Source organism: Halichoerus grypus, chromosome 5 (assembly GCF_964656455.1).
Source record: "Halichoerus grypus chromosome 5, mHalGry1.hap1.1, whole genome shotgun sequence".
Taxonomy (NCBI): domain Eukaryota; kingdom Metazoa; phylum Chordata; class Mammalia; order Carnivora; family Phocidae; genus Halichoerus; species Halichoerus grypus.
The window spans coordinates 130,515,962-130,535,730 of NC_135716.1; the positions used below are offsets into that span (position 1 = coordinate 130,515,962).

Here is a 19,769-nt window from a genome sequence, read left to right on the forward strand (position 1 = left end):
TCCCATAATATTTATACTTTGGGCTATGGACATTGACACTATATGTCAACATGCAAACATAATCTGGGGGAAAAACAAAGTAAACCATAATTAATCATTAACATCTTGGTTCAGTTTGGTTTCTGAGATTTCCTTTAGCAAGCAGAACCCTGAGAAAGTGAAATCTTGGTCCAAATTATTTTGAAGCCCTGCCCAGTCACACTGAGCCTTTGGAGTCCTAACGAGCTGTATTACAGAAGGGGTAGAAATCTGCCAGTCCTCCATTCTCTAGTGCATTGAGAGGGCCATTATTAAAAACAGAAAATCGACCAAAAGGTTGGAAAAGTTTAGATGACAAGCTTAGTGTGGAGTAGAAAATGGATCCTCAACCTCTAAAGTTCCTCCAGAGACTTAGTCTGTTTCCTGAACATTCACTTTGCATCGTCACTTGTATTCTTTTGAAAAACTTGCAGCAGTTTCTACACACAAGAGAGAAATTCAAACAAATGTTAGGATTAATCAGGCCCCCATAACTTAGCCCCAGGAATTGCCATAATCAACAGAGCCTCTGCAAAGGACAAGGAGGTGACCTCATGAGCCAGCCCTGCCTCAGTAAGGTGTAGGGCTCCTTTAACATTTGTAAAGATACATCTTTTCACCCTAGGCTGGTGGAACTCAAAATTTCAGATGAGATGTTTAAGGTTACTTTGTGGCTGTGATAACTGGATATCCACCCTAATCTGCTACAATACTTTTCAAAAAAAAAAAAAAAAGCTTGGACATTTTAAATGAAACTTCTTTTGCAACTTTTCTGGCTTTTATTTTTCTCTCTATTGCATGGAATATAAAATAGTGCTTCCATTAAGTGTAGACTCAGCAAGAAATAGCCTTATCCTACATTTATTTTCTTTAACATATCAGCTATAGCAAAACTCTAAGTGAAAAATAAGTATTTTTCTTCAATAAAAGCAGAGATTAAAAATGCCGATTTAACTGCCTGAATTTTAGTTACTGTAAATGATAGAGTAGCAGAATGATTTCCTGTCTGAATTGAAATGATATCTAGTCACTTAAATACATAGAAGTCAACATATCAGACAGGTGCTGAAAATCCAAATTATGTCCTACCTAGGTAAATATGTTCTGTAAGATATGTTTTCCACTCTCTGTGTTTACTGACCAGCTGTGTTCCCGGATTTCTCAGCTCCTCTTGGGTTACTGGAAGGAAAAGGTATTTCATGATAGGTTCTGAGAATTAGGAAAAATGAAAGACTGGATTCTTTATAGCATGACCCAAAAGACCAACACTGGAATGTACAGACCGGAGAAATTTCCTTTTTTAGAAAGGGAAGAACTGGCAAAATTATTCCTTTGTCACCATTTCAGAATTCAAAATTGCTTTGGGTTGGGTTAGATCCCTGCAGCCTAAATTGCAGGACAGAATTGAGGCTGTGGTTCAGATGATTAGAGAAATAAATTGCAATGGGCCTGGCAGGTGGAGGAATGGGAATAGGGATGTGGAACCCATGCTTTACAGATGGCCTCCTTGAACAGAATGTAGTATCATTCCGAATGAGCCCAGGGAGCAGTTCCAGGCTGTGTTATTTATGATTCAACTTCTTACTGAAAATCAGGGCCTCTGTTTTTATTTCTGGATAAATTTCCAAGAAACTATGCCTTTTTCATTGATACAGATATTTTAAACTTAAATGTAATAGCAAAATTGTCCTTTTTTCTCTGCTTCATTTTGCTTGGGCAGTTGTGTCCCAGGCAACTGGTATTTAAGGAGGTCAACCTACGTATCAGCTATCATCATCTTTTTTCGGGAACTACAATAAGAAGGGTACTACAAATTGGAAGTCTATGTTCATGTTCAAAACCTAACCACAGAGTCAGCATGCTAGTGCTGTCAGAAGCCATAGGACAGTCCATTCTAACGTTTTCTTGTTCTTGAGGAGAGAGAGGGCCCAGAATTTTGAAGGGACTTGCCCAAAACTACACAAAATGTTTAAGTACAGGGCAATGAGATTCTGATCCTTAGTTCCTATAATTCAAGTCCAGAATGATCAATGCATAATCAAAATACTTAAGATGCTAGACAGAAAAGGTAAATTCTTGTTTCGGAACAAAGTAAACAGCTTCCAAACTAGATTGGCTTTGAGTTTTGGCAGAAATTGACCAAATGAACAATTATATTCAAGGCTCTTAATAACTGCTAACCCTCAAAAACTATTAAGTTTATTCTTTTAGAGACTGTTACCAAGTTGGCAGAAGACATTCAGGCTCTGCAAACTAAACTGATACAACCTGACTCCAAATTCTAAGATCTTAACCAGTATGCTACATTTGTATCCACATATTTTCCTTCTCAGTTATTTTTTAAAATAATAATTCTTTTAAGATGTTTGGAATTCTTAATCAGTAAACCTTCTTTCCAAACTCTCCATTCATGCATTTGTTCACCAACTCATTTATTCAACAGGCATATAGAAGTTATCATATACCAGGATGCAAAGACGTATACGGCAATTTTGCTCCTGAGAGTTCATAGCCTTGTGAGGGGAACATAGATTGTAACAGAAAATTACAATTCAAATATCTGAGATTGAAGTTCATTTATTCTGGAGAATCATCTGCACAGTTCTGTGATTTTCTCTAATATGGCAGATTACAACATGCTGTCACGTAAATGCTCCTTACACTAAAACTCACGAGGTAAAATAAACAAAGGTCCCAAAGAGATTAAAATGATGTTAGTAAATCTCAGAGATCATATCTATCTTGTTCACCACTGTGACTTGCACACACAGTCCTGACATATACTGGGAGCTCAGTGAATATCTGACTGAAAGGCTGAACGTAGCTAGCAAATGTCAAAACTATACATTAAACTGAGGTGTCCTAATCTTGAGTCAGGATTTATTCTGTTGCATCCATTTTCAACATCAGGATTTATTTGGTTGCATCCATTTTCAATATCAGCTGTGAGCATTACCTCTCTTTGCTCTTCAGAGCAAGGACTCTCATCTATCTTGAGTCCATCTACTTGAGATAAAACATTCCAATTAATTAATGCTTATGAAGCTATTAATTAATATATTAACAAACTTAAAAACAGTCTCAGTTGAGATAGAAGATGATTGGTTCTCTAGGTATTGCACCTCTGTTGAGTAGGTAGTTTTTTATCAGGGGGTCCTCCAGATCATATCAGAGATATGATCACTCTGCTCTCTTGTACAATGCCAGCCTTGAGAGTCCTGTGGCAAGTTTATGAGAACAGTGAGGAGCCGGAGATGTGACATTTTCTAATGGCAAACAGCCATAAATTTGTTCCTGAGATGCCCATGTTTTTCATCATTAAATGATGGACATTATAAAAATAATAGTTGTGATGATATCAAGGATGACCCTAATGAGGTTGATCATAATAGATAAGAAAAAAAGGCTATCATTTATTGAGATACAACTATGTTCCAGTGATGTGGCAAGTCATTTGCATGTTATTTCAAACAAATCCTAACAATTCCATAACATAGATAATATTATCAATTCCAGTTTACAGGTGATGGGGGCACAATAGTGTCCATTAACTCCAAATATTCAGAAGTACAATTTATTTTTAAAAGGATATGCTGTTGTCCCTCTCTTTTACTCACAGCCACGTCCATCTATTCCCATTCTATACACACATGAAATTAGATAGAATACAGGTGTGTCAGCTATAACAAAGCCAAATGTAACAATCAACTTAGCAAAATATTGAAAACCATGGAATACATCCCAACTCATTCTGTGAAGTTGACATTATTCTGATACCAAAACCAGAAAGAAACATTAAAAGAATACAAACTATAGAGCAATATTTCTCATGAACACATACACAAAAATTATTTTAGAAGTTTTAGTCAAATCCAATGATATACAAAAAGCATAACACATCATGACTGAGTGGAGTAGTCTTAGAAAAACAAGGTGGTTTAACATTCAAAAATTGATTAATTAATTAATTAATTGTCTCAAAAGACTAAAGAACAACCATATGATCATCTCAATACATGCAGAAAAAGCATTTGAAAAAATATAAGGTTCTTTCCTGATAAAATACCTCAGCAAACTAGAGGTTAAAGGAAACTTCCTTCATCTGATAAATGACATTAATGAAATTCTGTAGCTTAGTATCATTCTTAGTGGTTAAAAACTGAGTGCTTTCCTCCCAAGATAAAGAATGAGACAAAAATATCTGTTTTGTATTCCATATTGTACTGGAGACTCAGCCAGGGAAAAAAGGCAAGAAAAAGAAATAAAAAGAATCTGAATCAGAAATAAGGATAGAACTTTCTTTATTCACAGCCGACTTCATTGTTTATGTAAAAAAATTATAAAGAATTTTTAAAAAGCTATTGCAACCACCAGTGAGTTTAGCAAGGTTGTAGAGTACAAGGTTAAATTTTATTTTATCTTATCTTATTTTATTTTATTTTTATTGTAATTCCAGTATAGTTAACATACAGTATTATATTAGTTTTAGGTGTACAATATAGTGATTCAACAATTTTATACATTATTCAGTGTTCATCACAATAAGTGTACTCTTAATCCCCTTCATTTATTACACCCATCCCCCTCCCACCTCTCCTCTGGCAACCACCAGTTTGTTTTCTATAGTTAAGATCTGGTTTTTGGGTTGTCTCTTCTCTTCTTTGCTTGTTTGTTTTGTCTCATAAATTCCACATATGAATGAAATCATATGGGTATTTGCTTTTCTCTGACTGACTTATTTCATGTAGCACTATACCCTTTAGATCCATCCATTTTGTTGCAAATGGCAAGATTTCATTCTTTTTATGGCTGAGTAATATTCCATTATATATATATATATAGTAGAATATTATATTGTGTTCATGTGTTCATGTGTGTTCATGAGAATATATATATATATATTCTCACATCTTCTTTGTCCATTCAGCTATTAAGGGATGCTTAGGCTGCTTTCATATCTTGGCTGTTGTAAATAAGGCTGCAATAAACATAGGGGGGCATATATATTTTCAAATTAGTATTTTCATATTCTTTCAAATACTCAGTAGTGGAAATACTGGATCATATGGTAATTCTATTTTTAATTTTTGAGGAAACTTCATATTTTCCACAGTGGCTGCACCAGTTTGCATTCCCACCAATGGTGCACAAGGGTTCATATTTCTCCACATCCTCACCAACACTTGTTGATTCTTGTGTTTTTGATCTTAGCCATTCTGATATATGTGAGGTGATATCTCATTGTGGTTTTGACTTGCATTATCCTGATGATGAGTGATGTTGAGCATCTTTTCAACATGTCTGTTAACCATCTGGATGTCTTCTTTTGAGAAATGTCTGTTCATGTCTTCTGCCCATTTTTTAATTGGATTATTTGGGTGTTTTTAGTGCTGAATTGTGTAAGTTCTTTATATATTTTGGATACTAACCCTTTATCAGATATGTCATTTGCAAATATCTCCTCCCATTCAGTAGGTTGTCTTTTAGTTTTGTTGATTATTTCTTTTCTATGCAGAAGTTTTCATTTTGATGTACTTACTCCCAATAGTTTATTTTTGCTTTTGTTTCCCTTGCCTTAGGAGACATATCTAGAAAAATGTTGCTATGGCTGATGTCAGAGAAATTACTGTTTGTGCTCTCTTCTAGGATTTTTATGGTTTCAGGTCTCATATTTAGGTCCTTAATCCATTTTGAGTTCATTTTTGTGTATGATGTAAGAAAGTGGTTCAGTTTCATTCTTTTGCATGTAGCTGTACAACTTTCCCAACACCATTTGTTGAAAAGACTTTTTCCTATTGCATATTCTTGCCACCTTTGTCAAAGATTAATTGACCATATATGTGTGGGTTTATTTCTAGGGTTTCTATCCTGTTCCATTTATCTGTGTGCTATTTTGTGCCAGTACCATACAGTTTTGATTAATACAGCTTTGTATTATATCTTGAAATTTGGGATTGTGATACCTCCAGTTTTATTATTACCTCCAGTTATTATTATTATTATTATTATTATTATTAGGTAATTATTTTATTGCTTTGATTATTTGGGGTCTTTTGTGTGTCCATACAAAATTTAGGAGTATTTGTTCTAGTTTTGTAAAAATGCTATGGTATTTTGATTGGGATTGCATTAAATTTGTAGACTGTCTTGGGGTTATGGACATTTTAATTAAATTTTTCTTCCAATCCATCAGCAAGGAATATTTTCCCATATGTTTGTGTCATTTTCAATTTCTTTCATCAATATTTTATAGTTTTCAGAGTATAGGTCTTTCACCTCCTTGGCTAGGTTTATTCCTCCATATTTTATTACTTTTGATGCCATTGTAAAGGGGATTATTTTCTTAATTTCTCTTTCTGCTACTTCATTATTAGTGTATATTTCTGTATATTGATTTTGTATCCTGCAACCTTACTGAAACCATTTATTAGTTCTAGTAGTTTTTTGGTGGAGTCTTTATGGTTTTCTACATATAGTGTCATGTCATCTGTAAATAGTGGAGGTTTTACTTCTTCCTTACCCATTTGGATGTCTTTTATTTCTTTTCCTTGTCTGATTGCTGTGGCTAGTAATCCAGTACTATATTGCATAAAAGTGGTGAGAGTAGACATCCTTGCCTTATTCCTGATCTTAGGGGGAAAAGCTTTCAGTTTTTCACCATTGAGTATGATGTTAGCTGTGGGTTTTTCAGATATGGCCTTTATTATGTTGCCATGTTCCTTCTAAACCTATTTCGCTGAGGGCTTTTATCATGAATAGATGTTGAACTTTGTTGAATGCTTTTTCTGCATCTATTGAAATGAGCAAGTGGTTTTTATCATTTCTTTTGTTGATGTGATATATCACATTGATTTGTAAATATTGAACCACCTTTGTATACCAGAAATAAGTCAAAGTTAAATTTTAAAAATAAATTGTTCTTTATACTAGCAACAAATAATTAAAAGGAAAATTAAAAGACAATACCACTTATAATAGCACCAAAAATATAAAATAGGGATAAATTTGATAAAATATGCACAAAACATTGCTGAGAGAAATTAAAGAAGACCTAAATGGAGAGATATATTATGTTCACAGAATGAAGACTCAATATAATTAAGATGGTAGCCCTCCCCAAATTTATCTACAGATTTAAGGCCATTCCAATCAAAATCCAATGAGTGTTTTCTATAAAATGATAAGCTGATAGTAAAATTTGTAAGAAAATGCCAAAAACCCTATAATAGCCAAAGTGACTTTGAAAAAAGAGTAAAATTAAAGGATTTATACACCCAACTTCACAACTTATTATAAAGCTAAAGTAATCAAGATAGTATGATATTGACATAAAGATGAAAATATAGATCAATGGAAAAGAATAGGAATTCAAAAATAGTTCTACATATCTATGGTCAATTTATTTTTGACAAAGGTGCCAAAGCAATTAAATGGTGAAAGAATAATCTTTCCAACAATAGTGCTAGAACAATTGAATGGCCAAATACAAAACAAAATAAAACAAAAATAAATGAAAACACTCTACTTTTACTTCATACTATATACAAAAATTAACTCAAAATGCATCATGGAATTAAATATGTAAGAGTTAAAACTATAAAATTCTAAGAAAAAATATAGCATAAGATCTGGGTCACCTTGGGGTTGGCAAAGGTTTTTTAAAGTCAGAAACGAAAAGTACATGCTATTAAATTTTACAAATTAAAATTTGGAATTCATTGAAAGTAAAACTTGTTGCTTTTCTAGAGATACTGTTAAGTGAAAAGGTAAGCCAAAGCATGAGAGCAAAGATGTGTAAACACGTATCAGTAGAGACAAAGCATTTGTGTCTATAATATCCAAAAATCTTCTTACAACTCAATAACAACACTAACATTGTAATAACTAAAAGCAACGGATTTGAATAAACACCTCACCTAAGAAATTTTATGAATGGAAAATAAGCATCTGAAATATGCACAACACCATTAGTGATTAGGGAAGTGAAAGTTAACTACACACCCACTATAGTGGCTAAAAATAAAAGATTGATCATACCAAGAGGCCAAAAGATATAGTTTGTTAACTGTGCTATCATGTACCCAGCTAAAACTCATACCATTACTAAGGAATAAGACTCTAGAAGTCTTTATGCCCCAAATATAAATGTATTATATGAAATTTCACTTGAACCAATCCAGTAAGTTCCTGGTTATGTCACAGTTTTTAAAGGTCATAGACCAGAAACATTCTCTATTTCTTTTTTCTGTTACAAGATGGAAAGGGCTATGTGCTACAATGAGGAACAAAGGAATGATCTCCTGGCTCCTATATTCAGAGTTCAAAGCTGCATAGATGTTGAAATGTGAAAATTACCTATGATTTTGTAGCATCTTGTAATTATGTTATCTCCTCAAGAACGCTCAAAGTCACTAAAACTTTGAGTTCTTTGATCCATGGCCAAACCAGGTCCATCAATATTACTTCAAGTCTGCACAAGTGTTTAGATCTCAATGAAATATTAGAGCAATTTTTGATGTTACCATTATCTCTTTTCTGAGGAATGATTCTCTTTTCTGATCATGACTGAATATTTAGGCTCATGAAAGTACTAAGAAATTTTATAGCTCTGCTAAAAAAAAAAGTAGTAGTCTCTTTTCTCCCTTAAGATTCCTTAATAAAAAACAATCGTAATCTGTTGAAAGTGAAAAGTAGCTATAAACATTATTCATCTGGTTCCTTTTATTCATTGTAGAATAAAAAACACATGTTTCATTTCCATTTCAGTTGTAATACTGGCTCCTCTGAGTTTTGCAGAGTTTCAATAAATCTAACCTCATCTAAACTTTTGCTAAAATAGGCTAAACTGCATTATATAGGGTCCTATCTCCATCTTGACCTCCTCTTTACAGTATAGTCAGTTTCTGCTAGCCTACATTTTTCATCTTCTTCCAGTTTATTTTTTCCTTTCTTTTCACAGAACTCACATTTTCCAAGTACTTTAAATTCAAAGCTTAATATGTACCATTTTTAAGGCAGAGAGAATCAGGTTGAAGAGAAGAAAATATACTGTCACATGGATACTACCTGATTTCTAGAATTTAGGGGAAAAAAAGTCTTAAGATAATCTGTTCCCTTGATCCCATAAGAATATTTGATGTTATGAAACATGTGCTCAAATTTTTGGTTTGAAAAAGAAGACTTGTCATTGTAATTATGGAGGGAGAACTTCATATTGACTGAGTGTAAGAGAAAAGCCAGAAAATAGGTACAGTGAGTCACTCAAATATTAGATACAACTGTCTCTAATCTAGCTTCTTGATTGTGTCTCTATTGTTCTACCAGTCTGGTATTTTGTTCAGGTTAAGCACATTAGGGTTTCAAGCTAGAGTGATAAATTTGACACCTCTGATCCTTTTTTTTTTTTTTTTTTGGTGGCTTTTGTGATACCTAATTAGGATTGCCAGTACATTGTTTAGTGCCATTTTTTTTAAACCAGTGCTTGTTGATTTGTTTCTTCAACTTTGTAAATGTCACCTTTTTGCAAGCATTCTCAGCAGAAAGGATGGTTACAATATTTTTTAAAAATATTTTTTAAACATGAAGTTAGGTCTAATGGCTTTTAGATCTTTGTATTTCCCTGGGCGACACTCATGTTCTGATGTTTAACGTACTCATTTAGAGTCATAGTCAAACATTTCCAACCATTGTTTAGCATCCTGGGTATAACTGATGGGACCAGAGAACATGGCACATGTTTGAGGGATCTGCTGACAGATCCCACAGCTGTGACACTGTCAGTCAGCCATGTGCTTTTAGGCAGAACACAAGTGTCATTTAGACTTCAGCAGCAGAAAAGGCAAACGAGATAATTTTGAGCACAGGAAATTCTTTTGAATTAAAACGGCAGACCTTCATTTTCCTAGGGAAGTGCTTTTCTTTCACTGTTTTCAATAAGGTAGTAAGGTTGTGATCATGTTGAAATTGTTATTTATTAACACTTATTGACAATAATAATAGGCAACAATTATTGGATGCCTGATAAACTCCAGGCAATATACTGATTTTTACATGAATTATCTCAATTTACCCTCACATTAATTCTATGAAGCTTGTACTATTATAATCTGTGTTTACAGATGAAGACATTGAACTCACAGTTGGTAAGTGGTGAAGTGGGCATTCCAATTCAGTCCTCTGATTCCTTTTTTTTTTTAAAGATTTTATTTATTTATTTGAGAGAGAGAGAATGAGAGAGAGAGCACACGAGAGGGGGGAGGGTCAGAGGGAGGAGCAGACTCCCTGCAGAGCAGGGAGCCCAATGTGGGACTCGATCCCAGGACTCCAGGATCACGACCTGAGCCGAAGTGGGCATTCCAATTCAGTCCTCTGATTCCTTTTTTTTTTTTAAGATTTTTTTTATTTATTTGAGAGAGAGAGAATGAGAGAGAGGGAGAGGGAGAACATGAGAGGGGGGAGGGTCGGAGGGAGAAGCAGACCCCCTGCTGAGCAGGGAGCCCGATGCGGGACTCGATCCCAGGACTCCGGGATCACGACCTGAGCCGAAGGCAGTCGCTTAACCAACTGAGCCACTCAGGCGCCCAGTCCTCTGATTCTTAATGTATATATTTCCTTGCCAAATCCTCTGCAATAAGAGAAAATGAAGAAAACTAATACTCCTTATAGGAAGCCTTAATTTGATATATTTTTCTTTCCCTTTCTTGTAATACCATATATAGCACACATGGCATTCGAAGATATTTTTAAAAGCCTACAAGAAAAACATCTTTGTCAAGTAGCTATTGATAGGACTGAGAATTTCATTTCTCTTGTGAAGTAATCTATCTACAGACCGTCTGACATGGCCCTTTCTTCCTAGCTTCATTTTCTGCAAACTCTACACATCAAACTGTAATCCTGCAAGCTCTCACATTTCTAGAACATCACAGGTGCTTCTGCCAGGAGTGATCTTCTTCTGCATTTATCCGTAAGTTAGGATCTTTTCATAGGCCCTTCTGAGACTCTTCCAGGCAGAAAGAATTGCTCCTTCCTCTGTGATCCCACATCAATTTGTATATATCTTAATTACACATATTTTTAGTATAGCTTTTTGAAAGAGTGACATATACTTAGGTTAAAGAATTAAAACAGTAAAAAATGGTATACAATGTAAAGTACGTCTCCTGCTCATGCTTGACACACAGGCCTCTCCTGAGGCAATAGCTATTCCCATGATAATTAACACACACAGAAACATATATGTACACATAGCTCTTTGGATTTTGCAAGATTGGAAGCCTATCTAACAAACATAGTGTTCTGCACCTTGCTTTCCTCACTTAACAATATCTTGGGCTTTTTTCTATATTAACATATAAGCCTTATTATTTTTAATAGCTCTGAATATTTTAATATAACCTACCATAACTTACCTAACTGGCTTCCCATGAGGGACATTCTGGCTGTTTCTAGCTATTACAAACAATGCTGCAGCAAGTATCCTGGTATGGAGATAGAGAGTGGATAAGGATGGGCCTTAAAGTTAGATTTCCTGGGTTTGAACCTTGGCTCTGCTCTCACAGTTTTAATCAAGTATTTAACCTCTGTATGCCCCAGCTTCCTCGTATGTAAAGTGACGATTTAGTAGTAATTTCAGAAGGTTCTCCTGAGGATCGAGTGAATTACTCTATGAAGAGAACTTCAGTGCCTAGTATATAGTAAGCACTCAATGGTGTTTACTACTATAATTATAAAGATCATATGTCTTTGGGCACATGTGTGAGTCTATCTTTAGGACATATTCTTGCAAGTGGATTCTTGGGGCAAAAGGTATGTGCATTTACAAGTTTAATAAAAACCCATCTTGATCGGGTTCCTTTAGAAGTAGACCCTGAGACGAGGACTCAAATACAAGTAGTTTATGTAGGTGGTAAAGGAAAGCCCAACAGGGGAGTGGGAAAACGAGACAGGGAAGGAAAGGAGCCAGTAATAAGTGTATCAACAAGCCATTCACTACTTTGAATATTTGGAGCTCAGTCCTTCTGAGACCCTCGGAAACTCTAGGAGCCTGTATTGACACATGTCTCAGAGTTACCCTATGCACAGGGTGAAGGAGCTGGGCTAACAGTACACCGACTCTTGTCCTGTCAGGTCAGTCATTGTCTGAGGGCCATCGTGTGGTCCTGGGAGCAGCGGCATCTGAGGACAGAGCACCGCTCTGTCTTGGGTTCAGGTAATAATAGGATTGTCTGTAGATAATTTAAAAAGAGTAATAAAATTGACCAAAAGTCATTCTAAATGTATGAGGATGTGCTGGAAATTCTCTATAACTTAAGGTATAAAATACTCCTCCCCTCAGAGGCACTCCCCACTTTGCTTCCCTCTATCCCACTGCCAGGAGGCATTAACCCCCCCACACTTCTGGCCTACTTCACAGGCAGGCAAAGTGGGTTTTACTAGCCAGAGAAGGAAAGAAACACAGATGCTGCTAGTTGGAGGTCCCGCCAGCATGAACTGAAGGGCAAGGGAGAGAGAATGTGGTTAGAGGACCAACAGCATCTGCTACAGTTGAACCTCCCCTCACTTAAACCATCTACACAAGTTCATGAACATTTTATTACCTCAACTTCTGCCCTTAGTAGTGAGAATTTCCCTTATCTGCTGTCTTTTATGACCACCCCTGAGTGGAGTTATGTTGCCTAAGCAGTCTATTTTTAACTCACATGATATATTGAGCCAACCCATCTGTGAATCAGACCTGGGTTTTATCAACCTCTGACAACTGGTTGTGGGAACTCTGTGAAATCACGGGTGTGACCTGAAGGAGATACACTGGTTTAACAAGTTAGGTAATATGTGGGGGCTGGGCCACCAGGTCATATAACTCAGCTGTTCCTCTGGACATGCTCGTGCCTGATCACAAATGTACCATTCACTGTATGATGGGTTCCTGCTGTACCTGCCCAACCTAATGACGCGGAGGACCTGACAGTAGCCAGCTTGTGATGAGCATCTCCAGTCAAATAATCAGGATCTGACAGTAGCCAGCTTGTGATGAGCATCTCCAGTCAAATAATCAGGATCTGACAGTAGCCAGCTTGTGATGAGCATCTCCAGTCAAATAATCAGGATCTGACAGTAACCAGCTTGTGATGAGCATCTCCAGTCAAATAATCAGGATCTGACAGTAGCCAGCTTGTGATGAGCATCTCCAGTCAAATAATCAGGATCTGACAGTAGCCAGCTTGTGATGAGCATCTCCAGTCAAATAATCAGGATCTGACAGTAGCCAGCTTGTGATGAGCATCTCCAGTCAAATAATCAGGATCTGACAGTAGCCAGCTTGTGATGAGCATCTCCAGTCAAATAATCAGGATCTGACAGTAGCCAGCTTGTGATGAGCATCTCCAGTCAAATAATCAGGATCTGACAGTAGCCAGCTTGTGATGAGCATCTCCAGTCAAATAATCAGGATCTGACAGTAACCAGCTTGTGATGAGCATCTCCAGTCAAATAATCAGGATCTGACAGTAGCCAGCTTGTGATGAGCATCTCCAGTCAAATAATCAGGATCTGACAGTAGCCAGCTTGTGATGAGCATCTCCAGTCAAATAATCAGGTGATGTCTAATAATTAGGAAAAGTTTCTACTAGGTCCAGTGGAACCAAAGGCTGCTTTTTGAATGGTAAACAGTTCTCTGAAGACTTCTGGCTTTCATATTGTATCCTGATTGATAGCTGAGCCCATCACTTTTTTCTTAGTATACTTAGGACACTAACAGCAACCAACAACCCTACTGTCCTTATAATTCTCATTATCACTTATTCTGTCATATTATAGAGATATTGCATAAACCAGTGCATGCCCTGCATCCCAACCCATTGTAGTAGGTGCTGATGTCATTAGGAAATTAGGCCATATACATTGAGATGTAGGGGTGCAGGGATATAGACAGGGCTCCATCAGCTTCTGCTACAATGTCACTAAAATATCTTCTAAAGAAGGCATTTCATTTTACATGCTCATCAACGAAGTGTGAGATAGTTGTTTTGATGCATCTTTACCATCTCAGTGTATTATGAAATATTTGGACTTCGCTAATCTGATAGGTTTTTAAAAATGGTACTTCATTGTTTTGCATGTATTTCTTCATCATGAAGTTACATCTATTTTCACACATATGAAAACCATTGATATGTCTTTCACTATGAGAAATCCCTTTTATATGCTTTGCCCATTTTCAAGAAAGGAGGACAAGCGACCAAATATTATAACAAAAGATGTTCCTATTACTCTTATCGCTCAGGAAATCCCAAGGGTTTTGGGAACCATGAGCCAGGAACTGTGGAAAAAGACCAAATATGTCTGAGAAATATATTCTGGTCATCTGAATGATCAAATACATATTCTTATACATCACAAAATCATACTATGATTCATTTGTTACAATTAATGAACCAATATTGATATGTTGTAATGAACTGGAGTCCATACTTTATTCAGATTTCATTAGCTTTTTTCTAATGCCCCTTTTCCCTCCTAGGCTCTCATCCAGGATATCTTATTATATTTAGTTATATCTCCTTAAGCTCCTTTTTGCTATGACAGTTTCTCAGATGTTCCTCATCAAGGATTTTGTAGAATCTCTTTGTATTGAGAATCGCCTGATGTTTTTCTCATGATTGGACAGGGATTCTGGGAGAAAGACCATAGAAGTAAAATGCTATTGTTATCACATAATATCAAAAGCACATACTATCAACATTATTTATCACTACTGATATTAACCTCGATTAGCTGGCGAGGTAGTTTTTTTCAGACTTCTCCATTGTAAATGGTTAATTTTATGTATCAACTTAGGTGGGCTAAGGGATGCCCAAATAGTCAATAACACAGTATTTCTGGTGTGTCTGTGAGGGTGTTTCTGGAAGATAGCATTTGAATGAATAGAACAAGTAAAGAAGACCTGCCCTCACCAGTGTGGGTGGGCATTATCTAAATCACTGAGAGCACAAGTAGAACAAAAAGGCAGAGGAAGGGCAAATTCTCTCTCTTCTTGAACCAGCAGCCCTCCACCCCAGACACCCCTGTAATCCTGGTTCTCAGGCCTGTGGCCTCAGACTGGGAGTTACACCATTGACTTCCCTGGTTCTTCAGCCTCAAGCCTTTGATTTATACCACCAGCTTTCCTGGTTATCCAGCTTGCCAACAGCTGAATATATCTTATCTCCTATTGGTTATCCTGTTTCTCTGGAAAACCCTGACTAATATCCTCCTCCCCTCTCCCCCGCCCTTTTCAGACTGCACTCTTTGAGAGAAAATCACTATGTGCAGCTCACACTTAAGAAGGAATGCAGAGTTGTGCTCCACCTCCTTAAGGATGAAGGATCTACATAAATTATTTGGAATTCTTCTATATGGGAGATTTGTCTGCTCTCCTCCATTAATTTATTCAATCGTTTATTTATATCAGTATGGACTCATGGGTATTTATTTATTTTATACTTTGGATTATAATCCAGTATGATTTTATTTTGTTGTTTAAAATGTTTCTTCCTTGGCCACTGTGAGCTCTTTTAGTTGGTTTTGTGTCCCTTTGACATATCTCCACAATTGTGTATATTGTTTTGTTCTTTGTACTTCCTTACTTTTTGGCTCTCCAAGATACTTTAAGCTTATGTCGTGTATTCCCTACCACAATCTTAGAATCAGCCATTCTTCCCCTAGTTTCTTTTATTGGAGACAGAATTAGAAACCAAAATCTGGGCTGTAGATATGCCTATTACTACTGGGGTTAGACTTAGTAAACCAATACAATATGGTTTATTTAATAAACGAGTTTCTAATGTAATTCACAATATGCTGAAGTATTCTCTTCTTAGCTATAATTACAAATTAAAGGCATGTATCCTCAATGTTGTTACAGCATGTCCAATGATGTACCTGATGTAGAGTTTTTTAGAGCTTTTTAGGTGTGTGCAGAAACTGTACATTTCTAAGAGAAAAGAAACATCTTCCAGACTAGAGAAGGAAGATAAAAATGCCAGTTTGGATTCTAGAATGCCTTGCAGTACAGAGATTTTCCATAACTAAAGTTAAAATAACAACAAAAGCTGTGACCACCACTCCATCTTATTACCAATTTTTGAACACCTCCACTATTGGTGAGCAGAATGACGTTTGGTTATTACAGGTGACCTAACATTCAATGACCATAAATGCCCTTGACAATAAAAGTGCTGTCTTGTGACTCTAATCTAATCGACTTGCTAAGCACAGGAAATGGCTGGCACCTTCCTAGAGCATTGATTAATGAGGAAACACTTGGTCTCACAGTTAATGTGAATTATTATAACCCCTGGGAAACTATTAATTTTATAAGAAACAGTTCTGGGTGATGTTTGCATATACTGATATCTGCATTCATAACACAAGAACCACATCTCCATATGACTTCACTTCACATTGAGAAAATGCAACTTGGAGTTAATTTTTGGAAATGCATATCATGTGCTAAATGCAACTCCCTCATTCCCCTCTTCCCTTTTAGCTTTCTACTCACTTTATTGATGTAAAAGGGATGGGGGAAATCAAAGTAACCTGAACCAACTATCCCGTTTGTACATACATTTAATTCAATTCTAAAGCAGCATTAAGAGTTAAGTATTCTTATACCTGTTTCAAAGTTGAAAAAACAGAGATTTGGATAGGTTAAGCAACTTACTTATAACACAATTATAAGCAGCGATTTATAAATTTATTATATGGAATTTATGCCTGGATCAATTTGACCCCAGAGCTCATTTTTTCCCACCCTAGCAGGGGTTCTCAAAACTGGCAGCATGTGTAAGAATGATTTAAGATGATTTTAAAAATTAATGATGCCTGAGGCCCACATTAAGAAATTCTGATTTAGTACTTCTGGGGAAGAATCTAGATATCAGCAAGTTTTAAAAGTTCCCTCAGTGATACTAATGAGCAATTGGGTCTACGCCATTCTGCTTTCACTCTCATAATTACCTAACATTTATGCTCTGTCCTTACAGATTGCAAAATTGTTTTTTAAATGCACTGTTTACTCCTTAAACCAACCCAGATAGAAATTAGTATGCCCTTTTTTCTAGAATGGGGAACAGAGGCTCAAGGGGTTTAAAAATCTTACTCAATACTACAGAGTCAGTAGCTGAAACCCAAGAAAATTTGAAGAGGGACAACCTACTGTTTTTAATCCTTATTCAGAATCTCCTAATCTTGGTCCCTTTCGGACCCCTCCATCTCTTTCCCTCCTCCTCTGGTCTAATCTGCAGCCCAGGACTTCAAGAACTACTTAGATGCCATCTGAAGCTATCAGCTACATTTGGATGAGGAAGAGTGGTAGCTGTGAGAACTGATACATTACTAAAGCAACATAGGTGGGTAGTAAAAACAGAGTTGAGGGTACATGTTGGACACCTGAAGGATGTGATTTTATTTCTTTGAAGCTCAGGTTCAATAATAAAATAGGGAAAACAATAGTAGTACCTCACTGTTTTATCATGAAAATAATATAGTGTGTGGAAAAGAGGTTTGTATATTGAAAGGCATTATACTGAATGCCAGTCACTACTATTTTACTTGTAATTTATTAGTTTTGAAGTGTTGTGCTAGTTTCCCAGGGCTGCTCTAATCAATTAGCACAACCTGTGACTTAAAACTATAGAAAATTATTCTCTCCCAGTTCAGGAGACTAGAAGTCTGAAATTAAGGTGTCAGCAGGACCAACCCCCCTCTGAAGGCTTTAGGAGAGAATCTTCTTCCAGGTATTAGTGGCTGTTGGCATTGCTTGGTGTTCTTTGGTTTGTCACCATATCATCCAATCTCTGCCTCTGTCTTCCCATCACCTTCTCCTCTGTGTCTGTCTCAAATATCCCTCTACTTTCTCATAAGAATATTTGTCATTGGATCGAGGACCCCTCCAGATAATTCAGCATGATCTTCTCATCTCAAAATCCTTAACGGCATGACATCTGCAAAGAACTTTTTTTCCAAATAAGGTAACATTCATAGGTTTCAGGAGTTAGGAGCAGAACATATCTTTTTAGGAGCCACCATTCAACCCACTATAGATACTACAAGTATCTCTCTTTAAATATGCCACTCTCTGACTCATCAACTGCTGATTGCCAATAAATTTAAATTCCCAATCTTTTATATGGTAAATAAGATCTTCATTCCCAAGTCAGCCCCACCCATCCCCCCAAACACCTTCAGGGAACTTGCTGCCATTTCCTGACTATTTCCCACACTTCCCTACGCCGGTGCCTTTATGTATGCCATCCTTGTTGCTTACTTCCCTCTCTTTCCAGACCTCATCACTATTGTCTTCTTCTGTGAAGAATTTACTGATTATCAAAAAAGACTGCTCCTTCTTTTCTTTCCAAATCTGCTAGATTTCTTGGCTTCCTACCTTTGATTCTAGCATTTACCATAGGTTGAACTTTACCTATAGAGCTGAGCACCTGTTTGCTTTCCCAGTAGATTGAACTTGTTTTTGTTATGTCTTCAGGATACAGATGGTGACTCATTCTTTGTACTACCCGCTGCATGAGGCCCATGACCAGGCACATGGCAGGTTCTCACCAAAGCTGGTGAACACCAGGGGATGATGGATAACACTTCTCTCATGGTCCTCAGTCTACCACCGTGTGGGGGCCCTGAAATAAGACCCTAGCGTCTTATTTCCCTTTCAATGGTGCAAATTATATTACTACATTTTTCTTATTCTCTCTATTTGGCTTATTATTATTATCATTATTATTCTTTAGAAAAGTAGATTTATGTGTCCCTTTTCTTCCTTTTTTCACTTGGTAGTTTATTTTGTGGTGATTAACTTTTATATATTCTAGGGTTTCTTTTATAAAAGTATTTTTCTTTGGTGGAGTCTGTAGCTTTTCTATCAGTGATAAATGATATTTCTTATATCATCTTACTTCAGTAAACACTTTGCATGAGGGAGGGGAAGGCAGATAGAAGCTGTGATTCTCCATTCTGCTCAGATCTCGGCTCTCCACTTTGACTTAGGTTTTATCTTTTTGAAGTTCAATATATTTGTTTTTCTATTTATTTTTTCTCATCCTTTCTGTGGCTGAATCCCTCTTCAGTCTTAGATTCAAAATCCAAAGTTAGGTTTGGGAAAAAGTAAACAGATGATTGAATGTTGTCCCATTTCCCGAATATTACCAATGCTGCCTGATGTGTGTACATGCTTGCCTTCATGATTTGTTGAAAGATTTTCCTTTTGAAGTGAACAGTTCTCACATTCTCCTAAATTGAATAGTTATGCTCACATACTTCTTGGATTGTAAATCCTTTGGAGGTAGAAACTGTTGCCCATCGATAGTCACGTTGTCAGAACAGTGTCTGGCACATAATACATAGTCAAAAAAAGTTTCATACATCAATGAATGAAACTATCTGTCTTGGGAGCTGGCAAAACTTCAGTAGACAATGGATATCTCTGATTTCTCTTTTCCTACCCATTCAATTTTGTGGTAATCTACTTGAAATAATCTGTCTTTTACTAACAGAACATCTAGAATGAAAGTCTTCGTCAAAACCAATGCCTTCCACAATTCCTGTTCTGCGTGACATCCTTCCACACAATAGCAATGCTGATGACTACTCATTTTCTTACAGCTCTCCAATCCTATTTTGGGAATTTAAATTCCACTTATGTCTCTGGGGATTTGAATAACAAGACAGAAAGCTACTACACTCCAAAACAATCTTCTTCA

At 36.4% G+C, this 19,769-nt stretch overlaps 1 protein-coding gene and 1 long non-coding RNA gene across 8 annotated transcripts in view; one reads left to right on the forward strand and one right to left on the reverse strand.

Moving 5' to 3' along the window:
* The window catches only part of PTGER3 (prostaglandin E receptor 3), a 188,225-nt gene that overhangs the window by 124,959 nt on the left and 43,497 nt on the right, over positions 1 to 19,769 (forward strand). Inside the window, exon 3 of one of the 7 annotated variants that reach the window (XR_013448115.1) lies at positions 17,304 to 17,408. The exons of the other annotated variants lie outside the window; for them this stretch is intronic. The gene's annotated coding sequence lies outside the window, so the exon portion shown is untranslated. The remainder of the gene's footprint in view (positions 1 to 17,303; positions 17,409 to 19,769) is intronic. 7 annotated transcript variants of the gene reach the window in all.
* LOC118554064 (uncharacterized) overlaps positions 1 to 19,769 on the reverse strand; it is a 75,925-nt gene that overhangs the window by 40,724 nt on the left and 15,432 nt on the right. The gene's annotated exons all lie outside the window — the stretch shown is intronic.